General features: G+C 46.8%; 1 protein-coding gene and 1 long non-coding RNA gene across 4 annotated transcripts in view; one reads left to right on the top strand and one right to left on the bottom strand.

The window, feature by feature from the left end:
• Window positions 1–316: 316 nt before the first annotated feature.
• KIAA1958 overlaps window positions 317–24,061 on the top strand; it is a 74,203-nt gene continuing 50,458 nt past the window's right edge. Inside the window, exon 1 of one of the 3 annotated variants that reach the window (XM_083817471.1) lies at window positions 317–6,975. The gene's annotated coding sequence lies outside the window, so the exon portion shown is untranslated. The other 2 variants (XM_083817474.1, XM_083817472.1) reach the window with 2 other exon arrangements.
• Window positions 13,014–22,594, bottom strand: LOC310889666. Its single transcript, XR_014576708.1, has 2 exons — window positions 16,053–22,594; window positions 13,014–14,581 (listed from the first exon to the last, which is right to left on the bottom strand). It is a non-coding gene; the product is annotated as an uncharacterized lncRNA (long non-coding RNA).

Here is a 24,061-nt window from a genome sequence, read left to right as displayed (position 1 = left end):
TCAATGACTGTGTTGTCTTTCAAGTGTTTTTCAACAACTCCCAAAATAACCTTCTCCACAATTTACCAGGCTCTGAAGTGAGAGTGGCAGGCCTACAATTACCAGGGTCTTCTTTCTTGCCCTTCTTGAAAACTGGGACATTTGGCAGCTTCCAATCGAGACCTCCCCAGACTCCCAAAAGCACTGAAAAATAATTAAAAGTGGTTTTGTAATAACATTAGCCAGCTCTTGTAGTATGCTGGGATGAGTCCCATCAGGCCCCATAGACATGTGCATCCAGCTGGGGCAGCAAATCCCACACGAACACATCGAACACAAATCCCACACAGAGTTTGCTGGGAGTTTATCATTTCTGCACATGCAGGACAAAATGCTATTCTTGCCAGGCTTGCAGCAGTCTCACCACAGGGAAAGAGACACTAACGAACATCAATACATTTTTTCTTCTCTTGGTAGGTTCAAGGAGGAAATCAGCAGAACACTAAAATCTTTACCTGTGCCTTGCAGCCTCTCACCTCTCTTCCCTCACAAGTATGAAATGCCCTCTGGGAGAAAGTCCTTGCTCTGGACCATGAGTGAGCATGCATTTCTCAGTGCCAGGGCAGCAGGCTTGTCATACTCATGTGACCCACCAAAATAACCAGTGAGAAGGTAATACTGTATTATCTGGAAGAGACTTGGTGTAGAAGAACAGTAGCTTGAATTCTTAAATTTTTGGCAAAATTAAAAACTGTTGAATCATAGAATCATTAAGGTTGGAAAAGACCTCCAAGATCATCTGGTCCAACCATCCCCCTACTACCAATGTCACCTGCCAAACCATGTCCCTAAGCACCACGTCCAACCTATCCTTGAACACCCCCAGGGACGGTGACTCCACCACCTCCCTGGGCAACCCGTCCCAATGCCTGACTGCTCTTTCTGAGAAGAAATGCCTCCCCATTTCCAACCTGAACCTCCCCTGGCACAACTTGAGGCCATTCCCTCTAGTCCTATCCCTAGTTACCTGCGAGAAGAGGCCGACCCCCAGCTCCCCACACCTTCCTTTCAGGCAGTTGCAGAGAGCAATGAGGTCTCCCCTGAGCCTCCTCTTCTCCAGACTAAACAACCCCAGTTCTCTCAGCCGCTCCTCATGGGACATGTGTTCCCAATCTTTATAATGGAGTGTTGCTTAATTTAGTTCTGCATAGTATTTCATGCTAGAATAAGATGTTGATTTATATAACTAAGTTAAGAAATAACTAACTAGATTAAGAAACTAAAGCAGTAGTACATAAATCGCTATTTTTTTACTCAATGGTTAGAAAGTACTTGAGAAAGTATTTGCAAGTAACATGCTTTTTCTCTTGATTTTTGCACTTTTATACTTTCATTGTAACCTTCTTTTGAGGGATATTTTCATTATTTTGGGGGAGAGGGATAAGTAACTTTTTTTTTTTTCCTAAAAATAAAATGCAAAATTTATCTCTGGGAAGATTTTCTGTGCTGCAGTCTGGAATACGGTTACCTGCAGAATCTTTCTGTATCTTTTCTGTGTGTAGAATTTGTGTGTTCTGAACCTTTTGCGTCTATTTGAAAAGAATAACTAATTTCCTCTGAAATATGCGGTGTCATGCACATACATAAAGTACACTTAAACATTTCCAAAATCTAGATGAAATATATGGTACATTGCTGTTCCATTTAAACAGTCTTGGATGATTTGCTTCTCTTTTTTTTTTTTAATTGTTTTTGTTAAGCAAGATTTTCCATCTTATGTTGCACAATAATTTTGACTTAATGAGTCTCAAAATAAAATTTCATTTATCAGTGTATTTTTAGTCAGCAGCCTGTAAGCTATGTTATACAGATGTTGATGGCAAAGAGCCTTGCTATGAAACAACAGTAAAAACCTCCTGGGAAGCTGATGACTTAATTGGCTTCAATCAGAGTTTAGGATTACTTTTACCATAGGATCAAAGCCTACTTACAAACTAGTGCTTGGTTGCACTTTCCAAAATAGCTTTTTAAAGCAATTTTTCACCCACTTGTCTTTTGGAACAAACTTCAATGTTGCTTTCCTTATCAGAATCACTAAAGAAGAAACTTGACTATTAGAAATTTTTTTTTTTTAAACTGCAGCTCCTAAGTTGCACTCTTGTAAACGTCATCTAGACTGTTTTTCAATTCAAAGATGCTTCTTATACCCGGATGGTTAGTGTAAGAGCCTGGCCATATTACATTATTCACAGCAGTGATGGCCTGAATGGCTCAATTCCCCACCTCTTTTAAGGCTGGAGTCCCTAATGATAGCTTAGGCTTATTTGTGTTTGGATTCTCTGTCATAATGAGAGAGCTTTATGTGCATTTATTACATGTTTCCTATATTTAAAGTCAATGATTGATGAGATTAACAGACTAAAAGCTATGAAAGCTCAAAGGAATGAGGATTTTCTTACAGTAATCAGTAGATAAGGGTTATATTTATTACAGGTAACATTCCTGTTACACAAGTCATTCAGTGGTGCAAACGTGAACTAGAAAGAAAAGAAACAAAATCTGTCTGTCTCAGGGAATTGGCACAGGTTTCTCCCAAGTTATAAGCCAATATGATAAACTTTCTCCCCTGGAAAAGGCTGGATTTTGGATTTCCCTTCACGTCAGTGTCTTTTTTAAGGGACTGCTCCTTGCTCAGTTGTAACAGTTTTCTGAGTTCTCAACCTGCAACCAGCTTTGCTTTGGGGTTTAGCTGTTACAACTCTGTTCCCCAGCATTCCCACCAGGGGCTTATACTGAAGGAAGGACAGGGGACCTTGCAAACTGTATCATTGCACCTTGTGAGACAAGTTTAATTGCACAGTTTTATTAGTGGGCTCCACACATCAACTAGAGGTTACCTCAAGGAAAAAAGAAGGGAAAGAGAAGGCATGAAACAGCTGTCCAGTGGACAGCCATGGACTGAAGCAATGGGGTCTCTAGAGAAGTGTTCTTTCCAGTATCAGCAAGTGGTGAGGATGAGGAAGATGACAATAACTATTCTTGTCAGACTTTTTCCCCTGTTAACTCTGTGCTTTGCATTTGGACCCAGCCAAGCTCCCTGCTGGTTGTTATCGTGCTGTCAGCATGCACAGGATCACACTTCATCAGTCAGAGGGGGTGCGTGCCAATTGGTCACTCTTTTTGCATGCCTATGGCTGGGTAATGCTTACGGGATATTTAAAGGACTACTATTCACTTTGTTATTTGCTAACTCCTGTTTTTCCCCTCATGTAAACTAAAGTTACGAAACACAGCAGGAAGATAGGGAGGATTCTTAAACTGCTGTCAGTCACTTCCCACGAGAACCTGTTATAAAAACAGTACAGAGATTTGCAGGTGGAAGGTCATGAGAACAACGACACAACAGCAACAGCACAGGAATGAGACACAGCAGCTCAGATGGACATTTGCAGAGCTGCACGTGAAAGGCAGGATACAGAAATGCACACAAGGCTGTTAGCATTGCAAAGGTGAAGGCACCTGTGAACATACTTGTGCAGCAATTGTGTCTGGTATTTGTTGTTCACCACAGACATAGATAGGATTTATATAAATAAATTGTGATTGCAAGACTGAACTTAAGAGTCCAGTGCATTAGAACTTCACAAAGAAGGAGGCAGAAAATTACACACATGGTTTCTCCACAGCAGGGCGAAGCTCAGGCAATCCAGTCTCTATGCAAGAAAGTAAAAGCATCTTCTCTTAAATTTCTTAAACGTGAACTGTAACTTCAAGCTTTTTTCCTTACTTTCTCCCATTGATAGGAACCACATGGCATGAGCATCAACTTGCAGAACATACCTTTTTCATCAGTGGTTAAAGTTTTAGCAGGGTGGAGGATAACTACCATATCATTATTTCCAGTTGTAATCTGTGTCCTAATGCTGTGTTAGTATCTGCAAGATATGATATTGGGAGACTAAATAGCACAAACTTTTGGATTTTTTTCCTACAAACACAACTCATACTCTATAAAAATACTTTTTTTTTTTTTTTTTTTTGTCCAGAAGGATGTTGTCAGCTACTTCTTCATAAGCTAAGAGCTTACGATTTCTGCAAAGCGAATAAACTTGATACAGGGGAATTTTGTGATTCAGACTTTACTGTAAAAGCAGAATGCCCGAGGTCACATCTATTCACTGAAACCACATCTCTCAAACTTCTAAGTTTACCAGGCCAAAAATGGAGGAATAAAAGAATAATACAGTTGCCTCACCCAAAGCTGGGAGGAAACAAGCCCAGCAGGCTCACTTGGTTATTTTGCGTGCCTGAGGAAGAAACGTCAATGCCCCATGTTTATGTTTACCACCTTGATTTGCTGTTACTTTATTTTCTTTGAAGAAGACAAGAGCCCCCACGCAGAGTGAGGGTTCTGGTTTGCTGGGAGATGCACTTGCATTCCGTAAGAGACAGTCCCTTCCTCAAGGATCTCGCAGCCTGAAGGGACGTGACATGAGAGACACTGTTGTCAGCTTGTTACAGGTGGGCCAATGGTCCCAGGATTTCTGTGGCAGAACTGAAAATCAGCCCCCTCGCCAGTCCAGCTCTGTCATCACAAACCTCTTCCCCTGCCCTCCACCTTTTTCTGGTTGCATTGCACTTTTAAGCCTGAGCTCTGTAACACGTCCGCTAAAAAAGTATGTCTGCCTTCGCAGGTCAGCGTCAGCAGGAGAACAGAGGTGGAAGGACAGGAGAAGAGAGATGGAGGGACCGTGGGTTGCTGTAGCCTTCACACATTGCTCAGAGAAACCTAGACCTTTTCCAAACCTGGAACTCGTAGTTAGCAATGCAAGGGGGGCTGAAGGCATGACCCAGTTAATGTTTTAAAGCCATTCCCTCTGTTGTGAAGCACAATAGGGAATAACTTGAGGGCATGGGCTGGATACCAAAGTGTCAAGGTTTCTTAAACATAGAAAACAGCCTATTGTCCTTATCTTATACACAAAAATTACACACTGTACGTTCTTACTAATGTCAGCCAAATCTCCATCCTATAATTAGCATATACTTATAGTGCCAAATCCCCTGCTTCCTTTCAAGTGGGTTTCTTGTTGAGCTGTTATTATACATTTTAGCCATACTCATTATTCATGCTTTTGTTTAAATTGCCCTGCTTTACCTGTGTATTTCTGTCATGCAACAGCTGACGCTCGCCTGCTGTTGCCACAGATACTTCCTGTTCCACCAAAATCCCAGGTGTCTCTACTATCATTAAGGGCCTTCCTAAAACAAATAGGGAGCTGCTATCATGTTAAGAAGGAAATGATGAACTACACTCTGTCCTTTTAACCCTTTCCTGTAGGGTAAATAAGGCAGTTGGTTGCTGTAGGGAAGCTCTACAATACTCCTTGTATGCAGTTCATCAAGGCTTTTTCTGACTCCTGTTTCTCATTTTCTAGATTAGTCTTTTTGTGCCTGTAAGACATTTATGTTATTCATCTAAAGCAGAAGTGATTTTCAATACTGAAAGAGGCTCATTCTTCACATTTTTAAAACATTTTCCTAAGAACTTTGTCTTCTAAACAAATATTGAAGAAGTCAGAATCTTTTCTGTATAGCGTCAGTTTATATTCTGGTTTATGCAGGGTACATTGTCAATCTCACTTGTCCTTCCATGTGAAAAAGTGACTGAAACTGCCTCCTTTGTGTAGGAAAAGTGTAAGAAAAGCTGAACATGAGACCTTTTGGGCTCTCTGAAGCCATGTCAGACAAGAGGAGCCTGGAAAGTGAACTAAATTAAAATCCACAGGAGTTTCACGCAAAGAAGAGTTGTGTGATGACAACCCTGAAAACTCAAAGACTGTATTCTCAAGGGTATTTCGGGCATTACTGGTGAAGTGGCCAGATGCCTGAAATTCTCAAAAGTTGGGATTTTCAAAAGTGCCTTGAGGGCTGATCTTCATATGTCTTTTCCTCCGTTATTACTAATTGTTAGTTGCAAGTTGGTAACAACTCTACCAAAGGAAGGACCAGCAGGAGGTTGGTTCTGCTCTAATATGCTTGGGTGTCAATGTGAAGTAGCCTCACTGATGCCAGCGATGACAGGATTTGTCTGCTGTGTTTCCTACAACATCGGGCTGGCCCCGGGGACTGGGCGCATGTGAGGAAAGGACAGCCACTGAAAACTCTGACTTGAAGATAGGACTCTTGTTTTGTTTTGTTTTTAAAGTTGACAGCTGTCATTGCAATGCTAACAGATCACTGTGAGCCTGGTGCTTTTTAGTTCCATTGCTCACTCCCCCACATCCTCCAGGATGTCCAAATTGAAATCCAAGTGCCAACATGTGTGCTACAGGCTGGGTTGTGATTCACCGACAGCGGAGTCTCGGGAGGACAGGAGTCTTCCATTAATTAGTGATTGCTGGAAAGAGACAAAACCTTTGCACTACATTGTGATGGTTGAATTCCTGTTCCTCAGATTGTCCTACGCTGCCTTTTACTTAGGAAACACGCTCAGGACACTCACTGCCTGATCACCCCTTTTAACTCGGCCTGGTGTTTGCTGCAGGACCAGAAAGACGCCTGCCTAAATGCTTGCATAAGTCTGCCCTGCCCCAGGCAGGCAGAGAGGTATTTGCGACACCTAGCCAGAGCAATCTACGGCAGATGGCTACAGCAGAAGACCACTCCTCTGCACCTTCCCTGATGCAACTAGCTTCTGGTGGGCTTGTGTCCTCCTCCATCACTGACCCAGTACGGAACACGCCTTCCTCTCTCGACAATCCCTTTAGCTCTCTGTGACTTGATTTCTGACCTGGAACAGGGGTGTAGGACAGGGTACAGCACTGAAAGTGCAGAAGTACTCTTGAGCAGGAGGCAACCAGATGCCATGGTGAAGGACTGGTGGGGAAGAATGACCATGGTCTCTCACAGGTGAAGTTCTGAAGGCATCTCTGGAAGTGACACGAGTCATGTGGCAACAAGCAGTGCCCCCACAAGTAACTTTGGGACTGGCAGGTAAGCGAAGGGTAAACTAACTGGCAATTCTTTGCTTTAAAATATTATGTTAAATCTTTAATTACAGATGTTCCAGGAAGTATGGATATGATACTTCACAGACTCTGGTTTGAAAAACTTTCCTTACATAAAGAGAACATGTGTGCATGTGAGGGAAAAGTGGTCTGGTTGCTCTTCCTCTTTAAGGAACGCTGGTAAGCAAATGGATCATGTTGTGAGGCTGCTTTGCCATGCCTGTGTAAATGAATAGACCTTGAACTCCCAATGTTTTCTACAGAAAAAAAAAAAAACAACAAATATATTAAAAAAATAAATAAATAATGAAAATAAACCCCCACGAACAGACAAGCATCTCCCTCACTGCCGTGTCCTGTTCTCTTTATTAGCCGTTTTCCAAGGAACCTCCCAGGAACAGCATCCCTGTCCTGTCCCGTGCTTTGCTCACTGAATGTGCAGGACAGATGGTGTCCGCAGATGTACTCTCAGTGCTCACAGCCGCCCTGATTGCTTTTGTTCTGAGCCTGCCCACAGCAGTGTAGCTCTGCTACACTACTACTGACGGCACAGGGGTATGAAGCCCTCTCCACAACCCATCAGAGTGTCTGCCGCCTCCTTCAGCAATCCTTGGCATTGCTGCGAGTGTTGTAATACCCCACCTCCACTCACCACACAAGTTGTCTACAAGTCAAACCACACGTCTTCCTGCTGCTAGGGAGGAACTGCATTGCTGCCTGTGAATTCTGTCCTCAGGGCTGGGTGTCTGGAAGTTGTATCTTCTCCACAGACCCACCTCTTGCTCCTCCCTTCCACAGCATTGATTTCCCACCAGGGAATACCACCTTGTTCAGCCCATTAATACCAACTTGAGGGCATCCATCTCTTCCCGAGCCCTTTCATCCTCAGAGGAGTGTGACCAAAGGCTGGGTGGATGCACCTTACCTTTAGTCCTCTGTGAGGGGACTGCAGGAGTGCTCCAGAGTGGCGTATGGACATCTGGGCTAGGAATTCGGCTTGCTGGCTTTTCTGTGCTACGTTTGATTCAGCCTCTGTGAGGATTCAGCTGTCTGCCTGCCTTTGGAAGGTTACCTCAAACAAGCTCCTCTCACAGTGGGCCAGAGGAGGCAGCAAGGGACACCTCAAAGCTCCCTCGCAGGCTGAGGGCAGCACATCTGCCTGGCATTGCTGCTCTTTGGGGAGCTTCTGGCACCTCCCAGATGTTTCTTTCTCCAAGTTCTAGCTGACGGATGAGGTTAAATCTTGCCGGTGTCGCAGCAAGTGATGTCTAAAAAGGAAGATATCCCTTTTAACTCATTGCTGAGGGAGGGATGCTGCAACTCTCGGGCCTTCCTTCAGGCAGACAGGCAGGTGTTTCCAAACTGGAGGGCAGCTTCACCGCCTTTACCTCCTGTTTGGCAGCTTGTGCATCCTATTTGGCAGCCTACTGGTTCAGCCTGTCTTCCCCTGTGGGAGGCTCGGTTCCTGTGGGATCAGGGAGGCTTTTGCCTTTGCCCATTGTTTCTGGCCTGCTTGTCTTGTTGGTGTCGGTGGGGTGGCATGCAGTCCGGCAGGCTGCTGGGCAGCTCGGGAGAGAGGAGCATGAGCTTGCGCTGAGCACCACAAGCTGTTGTTTTCCTGGCAATGGGACCTGGCATGAGCAAATTCCTCCTTGTCAGCCTGGTGGGGCTGAAAAATGGCTGTTGCCCAAGGTTGCAGAAAAAGGAGGTGACGTTCCTGCTCAGCCCACCGAATTAGCAGCAGGACCCTGCTGTCTCATCCAAACATGTGGACTGTCTATTAAGAGAAGGGGCTCTGTGGGGCTGGTGGTCATGCTGGCAGCCAGGGCTCATCTTCGGTGTGTTTTAGCTGCATGGATTTGACCCAAAATACCACCGCCACAGCCCCTTGGCCATGCCGAGGGAGGGCAGGCTTTCGCAGGGACATCAGCATGCACTGCTCGCTGCCCTTCCCGGGCAGCTGCCAGTGCAGGCAGAGAGCTAAAACGAGTTCATCTAAAATCGTAATTCTGTGCTGAAGTGCTGGTGACATTATTAGGCTAGGTGAGCTCTCTGGCGGTGCATATGATATGAACCAGAAACCTCTGGTGCAATTACAGCCCCTTGTACAACGCTGTGATGATAATAGGGCACATTAGCCAAGCAATGGCGTCAGAGGTTTGAGCAGGATTTTCAAACCCTCTTTTTAATTAATGAGTGCAGACACAGTGCTGACCTGGGGCTGCTCCTAACAATGAAGAAGTGGAGAAGGAGTAGAAGGGAGATAGGTAGGAGGTGGGAGGAGGGCAGGTTTTGAAGCTGCTTTGTCCTGCAAGCCACCAAAGAAGAGCGTGAGACAAGAGGAGAAAACGAAAAAAAAAAAGAAAAAGCAAAAGGAGACAGAAGAATAAAAGGAGGGATCAGAAATGAGATTTAAGAAGTCACAGAAGTAAGACAGGTAAAGGTTCTCAAACTGTGGCTTGTGGACTGCTTCTGAGTGCTCTCCAAAGTTAACTGCAGAAAGCAAATTCACGTGCAGGTCGGCAGTCTGCATCTATGTCCCTGCTAACAGAGCCGGCTCCTCCGCTGCAGAAAGGGGACGAACAAAAAGAAGGGAGACCTCAGCAAAGAGCAAGCCCCTTTCGTTGCCTGACTACACGACGCACCTGGTTTTAAGGAGATAACTCCCATCAGAGATGCAGAGCAGTTGGTCTCTTCCAGAATCCCTCGCTGGCACCATTTGTGAAAATATGTCCAGATGGGCTGACAAGCAGCCTTTCCTTGGCCCTGCCAGGAGCCTGGGCACAGCAGGGTGCAGGAGGGTGGTGGTCTCATTCTCGGTGTCGCCAGAGCTTTGACTCCCTGTCCCCCCACTGACAGCAAGACGTGGAAGCAGGGTGTCTCGCTTGGATGGAGGCAGGCTCTCCCTTTACCCTCTCAGGTAATAATTTCTTCCGCTAAGGGTTCAGTGTTAAAATCCTGAAGATGGAGAACCCTGAGTGGAAGAACGTATTTGAGATTTATTCTGTGTCGCAGCAATGTGACAGTGACATCTTACTGGGAATAACAAGAGCAGGAGGAATGACTGCCTTCCCCTGACGAGGCTTACGCTGCCACCAAATTCCCCTGATGCATCACAGGCAAACCTGGAAAGAGCGCTGGTTTTGGCATCAATACGCTTCCAGACTGCCTCCATTATAATCTTGCATAAGCATTGCTGCCATCGCAGCGAGTAGCATGTGTTAGCCCATTCAAGTTTTGCAAATGTTGGCATAAGGGAGGTGAGGAAAGGAAACCTCTGGGGCATGGAGCAGGCGGCGCGGAAGGCTGGTGCTCTCCCGGTGGCAGCCAGGCCCGTCTCCTCCCGGAGTGATGCAACGAGGAAGGGAAAAAGCCCAGCGGAGGAGACGAGCGGAGTTTGCTTTGGCATGCGTCTCGCTTATTGTGGGAGAAACCAACACCCAGGGATAATGCTGCAAGCACGTGGTGAGCCCTCCCATGATTAATTGCAAAAAAATCCTCACGCGCAACGTCGCGGTTGACATCTCCAGTTGCAGACAAATGAATAAATTAAAAGTTGCAGCTTTTACGATGGGCAAATTGCTTTCGCGAGGGGTAAATTGCTTTCGTGTATTTTCAGGACGTGGGGTGTAAACGTGGGAGGCACGCAGGTATGCGTGGGTTGCGTGTGGATGCTCCCAACGTGGATTTAATACACGCGCGTCGTCGCACCTGCGGTCTTGTGCAAAAACGCCAGGTGCAAGCCGTGCATCTCTGCATCTGCACGAAATAATGGAGCAGTGGATGCTCGGACACGGCTCCTTGGGGCACCTCGCGGGGAGCATCCCCGGGGGGGGCACCCGCGGGGCCGCCGGGAGGTGCGAAGCTCACCAACCCGGGCACCCCGGCGAAGGCGAGCGACCCCCGCGCAATTAACGAGCAGCCTCTGCTCATCCTAATTAACTCCTCACCCGGCTCCCGGGACGACCCCGCCGCTGCCCGCCCCTCACCACCCCCTCCCCCCTTCCTCCTCCTCCTCCCCCCCTCCCCTCCCGGCCCGGTGTCCGAGCCGCCCCCTCCCCGTGCCCGCGCCGTGTGCGGGTGTGCTCTTGCACACTTCCTGCGGTGTGTGCGACCCGGCTCCGGTTTCCGGTAGCTGACAGCCGCCGCAGCCCGTCCCTGCCTCCTCCGGCGGCAGCGCACACGGGCACGGACACGCGCGGGGGCGAGGAGGAGGAGGAGGAGGAGGAGGAGGAAGGCGCAGCACCCCGCTGCCCACCCCCCCCCCGCCCCCCCAAACCCCCTCCTGGTGCTGCACAGGCGGCTCCGCACCGACCCTGCGGACGGGCACCTGCAGGTAGGCGACCCACCCGTGTGCGTGTCCAAAAAAATGATAACAGAAACCCCCCAAAATTAGGCACGCAGCCCCTCCTGCTGCCCCCCCCCCCGCCGGCAGCGGGGGCGGGGGGCACCGGGAGGCCGGGGTGTGGAGGCAGCAGGGGGCACGGGGGGGCGGCGAGGGTCCCGCCCACGCGTGGGGGGCCCTCGCCCACCCCTGGGTGCGCTCGGTGCTCGTCCCCTCGCAAACTTGGGTTTTGGCGAGGGAGGCAGTGGGACAGGCTGGGGGAGGATGGTTGAGGGCAGGGGGGCGGTGGGGAGGTCCGCGGAGCCCTCCGTGGGTGGGTTTCGGGGGGCAGGCAGCCCTGCTTTCCTGTCCGATCGCGGTGCGGATGTGGGAGCTCCGGGCGACCCACGTCCCCCAAAAGCAGCCGGCGGCGAGGCGGCGCGGGATGCGGAGGGAGGCTGTTTTCCTTTCAAGTGAATGAAGGCGATCCCTCACGGAAACAAAACAATGCGCCGGGTGGAAACGAAGCCCTGCGTGTACGCCCGACTTCCAGCGTTCGGATTGCCAGTCTGTGAAGTTTGCCCCTGCCTGCCTCCTCTTCCATTCCCCCGCGACCCTCCTCGGAAACGCAATCTGTGCGAGGGTGGCTGCAGTGCCAAAATTGTGATGGATGATGCTGAAGCTTCCCTCGGACTGCCGGGGACAGCAGTGGTTTTTTTTTTCTGTTGATCTGAAGAGAAATGGGACCAAGCCTCCGGCATGCTTGCTAGCAGCAGTCAGAATTTGCATAAATCAAATTATCGCATCCCTTTGCTACTGCCTTGATGGTAACTTTTCAGGTCAGGGACCAGGTTTATTTTCCTTAACTTTTTTCCTCTTCAAACAGAGCATCCCCAAAAAGGTCGTTTCAGGTCAGGAGTGACCAGTTCCTGTTGCCCCCCTCACCTCCCCGGTTGCTTTCCTTCCCCTCCGTGTAATTCAGCGCCCAGACCAGCTGGGCTGTATTCGCGTGGTGCTGCAATTAACCTAATAACCCCTGCCAGCACCACGCTGGGGCTGCGCGCCTGCCCACAGCCACGTGCATCATTGGTGCAGGCAGCTTACCAGCCGGCCGGCATCGCCAGCAGCCACACCGAGCCACCGTGTGCTCAGATCTGATGGTTGTCTCGGGCTGATTTTTGCATTTTGAACCTCTTTCTGCCCACTTTGGAGGCCAGGAGTTGCATGGTTCAGGCACTCACCTGCTGTCCCACGGGGAGCCTGGGTACGTGGTACCCGCTCACCCTCTTTCCTCTCTGCCCGTGACGCCCAGCAAAAAGCCATTTTTCAGCCTTGTGCTGAAGCCTGTCAGCTCTCTGAGATCCACTGAAGGTGAACTAACAAACCAGCCTGGTAGTCTGCCTGCTTGGCACCCAGAGGAGTAATAGAGAGGTAGGAACTAGTAAAAAGATGCTTTGCGAACAAAATATTAACAGAAGGTGTTTGGTGGCTCACACATGCAGCGTAAAGCTCGCTGTGAGAGAGGCGTGCAGCGGAGTTACTCCTTCTGGTGTTACCAGGAGCTCGTACAAACGGTGTGATGTAGCTCTTCTTTGTCTTCCACTGAGATGCCTTGGTTTACAGGAGGTATTCCAAAAATTGTGGAAAAATGTAACAGCTCGAATACTTCTTAGCCAAATACTTCCCAAGCTGGTGTGCTGTTGTTTTTTGGTTTTTTTTTTTTTCTTAAGCAAATTTATAGTGATATTGCTGATCTCGTTGTCCTCTGCTCATCTTGTCTTCTGCTGATGCATCTGTGCCTTGTGGTCTTGGTACCACACCAGGAGGTTTCCTACAACCAAACATGTCAAAAGTTTCAACAGCATGGCACGATGTCATTTAGGTGGTGCTAACAAACGGATTTGCAGTCACCAAGTTTCCCCAGCAGCTCCAGTTTTCCTCGTTAGCGCTCAGCAGCGGCCAGGAGCACCCTTGCTGGAGGATCCCTGCCGCTTTCAGCCTCCTGGCCTCGCGCCCCTCTGCCTCCCGTCGGCTGCAGAGGAGGGCAGAGGTGCGAGAGGCTGGGTGTGGAGCCAGGAAAATCTGTCCCAGCACCCGTTTCCCTGCTGCTTTCCTGTACCTGCGCTCAAGGAGGGGTATTCCTGCCTGGTGCAGCTCACAGAGGGGTGTGGAGGTCGGCTGCTGTTCATGAGGTGCTTCCCGGGAACGTGTGCGGCAGTCAGTCCTCTCGAGGATTGCTGCGCTTCTGGTAGTTCAAGTGCGACGAGCTGCGCATACGTCTCTGCTTTCAAAGGTCACGGCTGCGCTCCTTGCTGCGGAGTAAAACAGGGCGAGGTGAAGGTTAGCGGCTTCGCGGCAGTGACGATTTTTGTCAGCTCCTCCAGTTCCCTTTTCTGTGAAAAATGCGTTAAAAGGGGTGGTAGTGTAAGTCAAGTTTCCTTGATAGATCTGCCTAATAGCTGAAAGGAACTTGAAAGACTCCTATCTCACTCCCGCTTATAATGAGGAAGACCCGTGGAGCACGACTGCTTCATCTCCAGTTACTTGACCTTGGCTCTGATTTGTTGATTTATGAACTTTATTTACCGGCAGGATTGGCGAATTCTCTCGCAAGACAGAAATTGCAGTGTGCCAGCCCGCTCCGTCGTTTCCTAGGAAACGAGTACACCGCACGGATTCCCTAATGAGACCCTCGGCTGGCTGCTGATTGTCTGCATTTTTCTTGTTTGGCGATCCCGGGCCCTGAAGTAAATGCAGGGACTTGTTCATATGCCTGTCCCAGCCCGAGCAGTGTAAATGGAGGCAGAAGGAAGGCAGGAGATGCCCTCAGCGCGGTGGGAGCGTACCGCCGCTGATCCTGCTGGGGTGGTGCAAGCAGGTGCCTTTCGGTGACGTGCTTTCTGCTGAGAAGCGGTCGGTGAGAAGGACCCATCCCCGTTCTCGGGTGTGTTTGAGCTTTGTGTGCCTTTTCTGTGGCTGGTGGTTGTGTGTGCAAACAAGCAAGTTATTTCCCATCATCCCGGGGCTGTTCTTATTCTCAATTACGGGTGTTTTCCACATTTTCTGGTTTTATCAAAGCCACTGTGTTGCTGGAGAGTCCCTTCATACTACTCCGTTCCCTTTCCCTGTTAATTGTTTAGCGAACGGCAGGATCTGCAGCAGTCCGTTCACTTGACTGGTGTTAGCTCAGAAACATCACATGAACCCTGTTGGACCCAGGCATCCTAGGGTTTTAGTCCTGGGAAAAGCTACAGGAACAAAAGTTTTCCTGTAAGTACGAAATCACAGGATTAGATTCGTGGTATTCAGAGAGTGATCCCTGTGACATTCTGCAAGTTTTTATTTCCAATGCCTGAGTTCAAAGTCATAGTTTTCTAAAAGCAGTCGCTATACCTAAAATGTTTTACATAAGCAGTTTATAAATAATACCTAATATAACTGGAAGGGATAAGGTGGGGAGGGCAAGAGATGCCTCTCCTCTTTTCTTTCCAGTTTTGTTTATTTCTTTAATTTATCTTTTTTTTTTTTTGTATGACCTGCCTGATTATTCTCCTCAGTGATGGTCAGTAAAGTGGGTGTTTGTGGTCAGAGTGGGCAATCAAGCAGAAAAAAAAAAAAAAAACAAAAAAAACCAAGCCAAAAACCAGGAATATAGACATGTAGCAGTGGGCAGACATCCAAATCCATGTGTTGCTCAGCTTTGGCAACTGGACTGGATGAGAAGTAGTTTTCTTTTCTTGAATGACCAGCACTATAGTTTGGAGGCTTTATTGTTTCATCTCTCCACCTATCAACAGCAGTATTTTAACAAAAGAAATAGGCAGGAAAGGTATCCATATCATCGTTATCTTCTGTAGTGTTTTTTTCAAAATACGGGTAAAGCCAGTGGCAATTGAATTTATTAATTCCATGGGTGGCTATCCTTCCACGGCTTAAGGCCAGTGAAAGAAAAGTCATCGATGATCTAGCAGTTTGCATCACAATTCCTTCTTTGCCCAGGCAGAAGCAGTCTCTAAAAGTCTGGTACCTGACTGCATATTAACCCATCTTGTCTTAAAGATTGTTAGTGCCTAAACCCAGGCACCATGATGGGTTTAGGCTCCGCATTGCTGTCTGTCGTCTTCAGTATGAGAGGCAGCAGCGTTTCCCCTGCGTGGAGGTGTGCTTGTCTGTAATCGAGGACGCTGCAGCTAATAAAAGCTGTTGGTGGGGTCTGCTGTTGTGGCTGCCGCTGCCAAACACCTCTGCTCCCTCCACCCCCCTTCCCAAAAACAAAGTTCCTAATATGCCCCTAATGAACCCAGCCAATTTGTGGGTGGAAATTTCCATATGATCAAGGGCTGGGGAGTTTATAAGATGTTTTGGGCAATCACTTAATGGTTTGCCCAGTAGTTACCCAAAATAATAAATGTGGTTAGATTATATATATAATATAAATATATATATAGATTATATATATATATATATACACACACATATATATATGTGCATAATATACAAGTATATAAATATATAAAAATTATGTTTAGATATATATTTCACATGCAATAGTATATTTTATGTATTTATTATGTTGTATCATGTCATTATTGTCTATGTCAGAGTATATATAGCATTATATATATTAATATATATATTGTTATTATCATTATACATATTCTATTCTATTCCATCCTATTCCGTAGTCAGGTGAGGTAACAGAGAAAAGATAGGCCCTGCAGAGAAGGTGCCTGACTTACTGGGTGGGTGAGCAGCGGTTCTGCTGGGCTCTGACCTGCTCCCGGTCCTGTTCAGCGCCTTCCAGAGTGCCGTGGTGGAAGGAGCCATGAGTGTCCGTGTTGCTTCTGCGGGTAACACGTGGCCAGAAGACGTGGGAACAGAGAGTCACATTTCAAAACCATCTCAGCAGGTTGGACATCTGGGCTGAAAACGATAGCAACGAGGTTTAAAATGCAGGCTTCTGCTCTGTGGTAGGGTGAGACGAGTGCTGAAATCACAGGTTGGGCGGTAATGTTGTGGGCAAAAAAAAAAATTTCAGGAAAATGAAACGCAAGTGCTGTGCAAGGAGGGAGGGAGTCACTTTGCTCCATGGGCAGGGTGGATGGGACCAGAGACAGCTGTCAGTAGGAAGGATGATTGGGGCTCAGCTTCAAAATGTTTACAAGAAATTGCCTGATGAAGCTCTAGGATAGCCTTTGAGGAAAGATGGTGACTCTGCTGAGGGAAGGCCTCAAAAAGAGGTTAAATGGGCATGTGCCCGTAGGGCAGATCTGTGTGCTAGTGGAGCCCTGTTGTTCAGGGATTTCTGTATCACGATTAAATCCATCCTATGTAGGAAGCTAGAGTGAGAGTATAATGGACACTTCCCAAAAGGGCTGAGGAAAGACAACCTAAAAATTGATACTTTTAATATGAAATAATGAGAGGGGTGTGTGTGTGTGTGTGTGAAAAGGTGTGTATCATGGAATCTCAGAATGGTTTGGGTTGGAAGGGACCTTAAAGCTCACCCGCTCCCAACCCCCTGCCGTGGGCAGGGACCCCTCCCACCAGCCCAGGCTGCCCAAAGCCCCATCCAGCCTGGCCTTGGGCACCTCCAGGGATGGGGCACCCACAGCTCCTCTGGGCAGCCTGTGCCAGGGCCTCACCACCCTCTGTGTGAAGAACTTCTTCCTGATATCTTGTCTAAATCTCCCCTCTTTCAGTTTAAAGCCACTACCCCTTGTCCTGTCAGTACAGGCCTTGGTGCAGAGCCCCTCAATATCTTTCCTGCAGGCCCTCTTTACGTACCGAAGTTACCTCTGGAGCTTTGAATGCCCTCAATAACACAAGGGCTCTGTGTTCCCACACATTAGCTGGGCTATGTCCTTGCTGATGTGCACAGGGAGTTTCCAGCACGACAGCCTCCACGAGGGAGAGCCATGCGGGTCTGGTAGGCACTTGGCGTTGCAGTGTCTTCTTGGCTCTGCTGCTTCTTTCCTCTCCCTAATCACGCAGCTGCGTACCGTGATTCTGTGCTCGTGGTGTCTCTGCAGGCTACATACGGAGAGAAGAGGATGTATTTATGTTCCCCGCAAAGTGTTCTCCTGAAGCTGTGTAGAAAACCCTTATCACCCTGTGATAGTTTTCAAAATTGGTTGCAACACACCAGAAGGAGCCAGCATATTTTAGCTGGTAACACTCCAAATGTCATAGCTTAGAATTTGCAAAATATTGCAGGATGGAACAAGATTAATGAACTATTCTTGAAATGTAGAAGCTGACAGTTTTCCTTCTGTTTAGTCGGTGATATTTTGATCCTCGCTGTTGAGCCACTTTTGCTCAGAAGACTCCAATGTACTCTTTTAGTTGAGCATTTTCTGTTCTCCATCATGCAAGTTGTCCCCCTGCAGCAGTTCACAGTCATACTAGGTCATGCTGCTGTACACTCTGAGGTTAAATATCTGCTCAGATCTTATAGTAACTGAAAGCTTTTTATGGAGTCTCTCTCTTTTTTTTTTTTCACATTTAACTAGGAAAGTGAATATTTCCTGTCTGAAATTTAAATTTCATACTGTCTTTTTTTTAGCCCTGTTAGGAGGAAAAATCATGTCTACTTTCTTTTTCTTTTTTCTTTTTGGTTAGAACATATTTAACCTTCTTATCTGTAATTATAAAACCAAACTTAGGTCATGCAGACTCAGCATTAAATGTTTTAAACCCAAGAGGCAAGCATTTATTGTGCAAACAGTAAACTACTATTGAAACTGTTCTGTAAAGTGCTTGGTACAGACTGTGCCAGATGTAAGAATCCTAGCAAAGTGTAACTTTATGAGTATCCCATTTCAATGAACACTTTGTTCTTGCCCAAATCTCTGTCAGATTACCTTGTTAATATGGTTTCAAACCTCCAGGTTCTCACCAGCTGCGGACAGTGATTTGCAGTGATTTGCAGTGATTTGCAGCTTGCTGAGCTTCCCCAGCCCACTCTGGCGTGGCAGCCTCACTGAATTTTGGGGCTCTTGTAGCTCTGACCTTTCGGTCAGCTGTGAGGTGTCCCCCAAAAGCAGCCATTGTGTGCTATAAATCTATTTTCTCTGTACCTTTTTTGCACTTGCCCCATGCTTCCTCCTAACCATAAAAGATATGAAAATTAACAGTTGTCATTTCCAGTTAATCCTCCAGCTCTGTTGAATCCTGACTCGCCCTTGAAAACTGACGCTGATTCACACACCAGCCATTCAGGTTTAACATTTCCATCTTTGATTTCCAAAAAAATACAGATAACTCTTGTGGAGCCAAATCAATGACAAAGAAATGTTGTCTTTAAAACATGAACATTAAATATCCCCCATCAGCTTGATAATTTCCAAATCTTCTGGATTTTAAGTTGTATTCAAGTGTAGACTTTCAGTGCAAGTTTCGAACTTGTGCCCCCTAAATCAAAGCGTGTTAGAAAACTCATGCTCAGAACTTGTGTCCAAAATCTCTTTCAGTTCTCTGCACACAGGTTCACTTCATAGCAGCGTGTGGCTAAGACATTGTAAACGGCATATTTTCACTGAAGTGAGTATTACGAATTAAACAAGCTGGACCCCACCCCCGGTGTCTGACCTGGTGCATGGCATCAGCCTGCAAATCAGGCATGGTGCTGAGTGTTTGCTGAATGGGCAGTGGGGTCTGGTTGAAATACTGGCCACTGATGAAGACATTTTGGCCAGGGAGAACTGGGTCAGATTCTTAGATTTTTGTAAATCTGTCTTGATTCTAGGGAGAGAAGGTGTTTTTTACAGGGACAAGTGAAGAAACCCAGGAAATTATATATATATATTTATAAAAGCGCACACACCCACATGCACACACACATATATATATATACACAGTATGTAAATTTTTCCCCTTGTCTTGCCCTGGTCATGTTTACTTGCTTGTCATAAATACTGTGAAGGAATGGCCCTATGGCATATTGGATTTTACAGTGCAATCCAGCAAAACACAGGCGGGTGATCCTTCCTGAAACACAAGCATTAGTCAATGAATGCTTACAAATTCTAAGCAATGTTAGTGCATTTTTTCCTGTGCTTTTCCCAAATTGTCTGTGAATATGTTTTCCTTTCAGCTAGCTTTTTTTTTTTTTTTTTTGTCTGGTTAGATAATCTATTCAAAAGCACTGACACTGATCTCAGTATGGAAATGTACAGCAGCCCTTCTTAGTAATGCATTCACATGTACAAAAAAGCTCTCTGGCAGAGAGATAAATTAAAAAATTGTAAATTTGGTTTTACAATTTCTTTTGAATTGAAAAAAAAATACATTATGCCACACATCACAAATACGTCCTGTTTGGGAACAGCTCCACAGGATAGTGGAGTTTTACTGGGACACAACATCAGGCGATTTATATGGAGGGTGGTTACTCACCTGACCCTTTATTTGCAAGAAACATTCTGCACTTTAATTGAGCTCTTTTCAATACGCTGCATCTGCTTTAATGCGCTGTGTTTGCTGTATGCGTTTGTATAGTCTCATAAAGATGGCTAAAATTTGTTTTGGTCTAGCCGGGAGTCAAGGAGAAATAACAGCTCAGTGCCATATAGTGAAGATATGCACTATTACCCATTGCATATTTTTTTTTTTAACATTCAATACTTTCCTGTCGGATCATTAACCCTTTAACGGTAGGTGACCTCTTTCCAGTCAGGCATCTCTAAAACTGTCTTTGCCTCTACTGACCTCCTAGATACTGATTAAACTGCTCTGCTGTGTTTGATTAGCTTAGTTTACAGACCATTTAGCTGGTGCAGAGGTATTTAGGTGTGATAACATTGTGAAGATTAAGATGGGGGAAATAAAAACCTGGAACCACTTCAGTAGGCTTTATGAAACAAAGAGGGATGAATCTCGTGTGTTTATGTACATTTGAGAATCTTGGGAGTCGCGCTTTGGGCTCAGCAATACAATTCTCTTCTGGAGGAGAAGTTGCTCTCTCTCCTTCAGTGAGAGGTGATGGTTTCCTTCGTTGCATCAGTTCCCTGTGTGGACATCCACATCTGTTGTTGGTGCCCTGCCCGTGTCTGTGAGGTTCACACTGGGCACTAAGAATATGCTAATTATGGAGATAAGACCCAAGCAAATTGCTCTCTTTTACTTCATTAGTGTTGATGCAATACTATTGTACTGGTGCAATTAAAACCATAAAGTCTGAGTGAAGACATCTACACATCAGCTGGTTGGCGTCATTCCTTGGCTGCTTCTACCTGTGAATTTCACCGCTTGCCAATGCTTTGCAGTGCTGCAAGCCAGGTTTTCTTGTTCCTGCTGGCACAGCTGGAGCTAGATCTGTAATGTTGCACTGTATTTTTCTTTTTATATACCCCTTTCATCAGATGCCCTTTTCCCGCTGCTAATGGCCGTTGACCTTAATTGACATGTTCCAAGGGAGTTGCCAGTCTTTTTTTTTCTTTCTGCCTTGTTTTTTTTATTGGTAGATGCTAGCCCATCAGTAGACATGGGGATGATCAGTGCAAATTTCCTTTCCTCCCCAGGTCAACAACAGAGACTTTGCTGTGCCCCTGGGTAAGGAGGTAGGGGAGCACCTGTGCACGGCTCTTGGTCTCCTCTCTGGAGGAGGGAAATGGGCTCTTCGCTCAAATGCATTTTTGCCCTGGCCCTCACAGTGTCATTTTCAGGGCTTGGGATTGCCTTGGCAAGTCAGTAGAATGGCTTCAAGGACCCACCTGGTTCCCTTGGCAGTGCTACAAGACCTTCCTGTAAAATTAACGCAGATATCGGTAGCCTTGGGAAGTGAAATAGGTCAAGAAGTCCCGGACACACAGAGGGATGGGGCTCTTGTGTGGATGGACCTGTTGCTCCTCTGGGTTTTGCGTGGATTGTCAGTCTTCCAGAGTTTTGAGGTGCAGTGAGAGTTTCCTACAGTCTTGTATGGACTTTTTGTCCAGGCTGATGTCCCAGTGTATGTGCTTTTGGGACCAGGTTAAGCAGAGGTCTGCAGTGCTCTGTGGTGTGAAAGCTTCCTCCCAGCTGGCTAGCAACGGGAAGAGTTGGACCCAGGCCCCAAGGCTAACACAAAGCCCTCTGCTTGGCAAGCTCCTTCTCACAGGGTGGGTCTGCTGCTCCCATTGCATACTGCTTTTGTGGGAAATAATACCTGCTCTCTATGATACGAGCTATCTTGTTGAACCTGTATTGAAGGTCAAGTAAATTAAGTCATACGGGTCATTTTCATCTGAATGAGTCGCCTTTTCTCTCTGTTTATTGACTGCTTTGAAGGACTCTCACAGCCTTCAGGGGCTAGCAGTTTTCCCTCATGACTGTTATGCAAGCATAATCCTATCTGGTTACATTTGTTTAAGTGCTGTGCTACTTAACTCTTAATTATTCTCTGTCCATGCGAGATGATTTTTCAAAAATAATTCGCTCTGTTAATAATTATACTATGAGGAATTCAGAAGGATGTCAAAGTAAAATTTCTGCTGATACAACATGCTGTTTGAGAAACAATGGTTCTTTGGTTTTTGGGTGCTGTTTATTTTTGCTGGTTTCATGGGACTGACGAAAGAAAATGGCATTACCATTTTTCACGTGGTTTGACCCATTAGATTGTCTGGTAGAAAGTATTTGAGTAGGCGGCAAATTGAATTGCTTTTACATTTTCAAGACACTTAAGATATAAAATAGAAGAGACAGCACTAGATAAACATGCTGCATATATAATAATATTACTGCCAAGGAAATTTAATTCAGTCTTCAGTGATGGGTTTGGGCAGATGTGTTGCGTTTAGCTGGAGATAAGGTAATGCATGCAGCGCAGTCTCAAGTAACTAGGAGCAGAATGAAACTGATATTTTGCATTAGTTGTGTATTATTTATTGTATCAGATATAAGTGTACAGCAGACACCTGATACTACCACCATCTGCTTGGTATCAGATACTGTGTCTGCGTGTGGAAAGGGTAGGATGGTGCTGTCTGGACTTTCTGTACAAGAGTTGCCTCGGAACAGCTTTCATTTTGTAAACAGTGGCTTTAGTAGTGCTTTCTGGGTAATTTGCCTTCTTTGCTGGTGCTGTAGTTCTGCCGTTAAAAATCAAGATTTGTGTGAGTAGTTGGCAGCTTTTGTGCAATGGTCCTGGTATTCCACCTTACCTGTGAAGCTCCAGAGGATGGAGGCAGGATGTCGCTGCATTGGGCTACAGCTGTGCAACCCTTCTGCTTGTGTTTGCCAGCGAGTTCCCCAAGACAGAATGCAAGGATAAGACCTGCGTATCACAGGCTTTTTTCTTAATCATGATTGTTTTTTTCAGCTTGCCCAGCAGTGTCAGGTTTTCGATTAAAGGAAGACATTGTGCTCACCGCTGCCACCTCAGCACCCCAAAACTGGGGTTGTTACCGAAGCACAAAGCCACAGTCTGCGAGAATTGGGGCTGCAGGACTGGCGGTCCAACAAGGTCAGGGAGGCCCAAACCAGAGGATGGACTACCTGTACCCTCCCAGCTGCACCACTGAGAGCAGCCGGGGCTTTCATCGTCTCCAAAGTCATGTGAAGATGGCTGCTTCTGGGCGGGCCTCCCAGCATGTACAGAGAAAAGAGGGGGGACATAAATGATTAAATACCAGTCTGCACCTGCACAACACCATGAGCTGTCCTGGTTATTGAGCAGTAACCTGCACTTGCAGTTTGCTTTCTTGGCTGTCTTGTCTGCGAGGGCTGGGATCGTGGCAGAAGTGAGACACAAACACCCTTCCCCTTAGGAAGGGAGAAAGCAATAGGTTTTTCTAGCAACAGCAGGGAATAACACTAAACAGTGTATTTTGGGGTACCATAGTGATTTTTGGGGTACCTTAGTGATTGCTTGGAGAAGTGGAAACTTGGGAAGATTGGGACTATGCAGCCAAAAGGGACAAAGGAAAAAATAAAAAGTGGTGGCAATAGGAGAGCTGTGCGGCGCTGTCTGATGCTCTTCAGGAAATGCAGCTTGCTTCGCCTGGCACACATGGACCTCACGTGCTCCACTGCACCTGCAGCATGCAGACTACCTGGCTGCCTGTGTGTCTGCATTTTGCTGACAGCAGCAGAAAGGCTTTTCCCTTTTCCTCATGGGATGCCTTCGGTGGTTCGGCTAGGGGGGCGCGGAGTAACGGGAGCAGGCAGACAGTGGCCACGTGTCACCTGGGGCGAGGCGTGGTGTTTGTTCTGAGAAAGTGCTGTTTGTGCTCAAATGTTTTGAATTCGTAAAGGTCTCTGTGGTGCATGCTGGGGCTGGGTGGGCTGAGAGTGGGAAGTTGCAGCCTGCTGGGGAGAGCAGTTTTTCGGGAACTTTTGCTGCTGTAAACGAAACCCATGGCCTGTCTGGTTGCCAGCTTCTTCTTCACAGTTAGCACACAAGGTTGTCTCAAAACTGCCGTAAAGGGCAATCCTTGATTTTCTATGGTAAGGCTGGTTTGAGAAGTTTTACGAGCCTCGTGAATTTAATTTTATGGGACTCTGCATGCACTGCTCACCACGAGAGCTCCCTGCTGCTTCCGCTCTGCAGCATGGCTCTTGCTCTAGCATCCTGAACAAAATTCCCCCCGAATTTCAAGACTGTGCAGCCTGTGGCACGAGGGATGTACGTCTTACCTGTGTTCATCACAGACAGCACAGAGGCGTGCGTGGTGTGAGTGGGGGGGTGCAAGGAAAACAAAGCCAGCGTGCTCGCTGTGCGTCGCTCGGCATCCGGCGAATGGCTTTGCCCAACTGGAAATCTCCCTTG

Source organism: Anser anser, assembly GCF_964211835.1.
Source record: "Anser anser genome assembly, chromosome: Z".
Classification (NCBI taxonomy): Eukaryota; Metazoa; Chordata; class Aves; order Anseriformes; family Anatidae; genus Anser; species Anser anser.
This window is presented reverse-complemented; position numbering and strand designations above follow the sequence as displayed.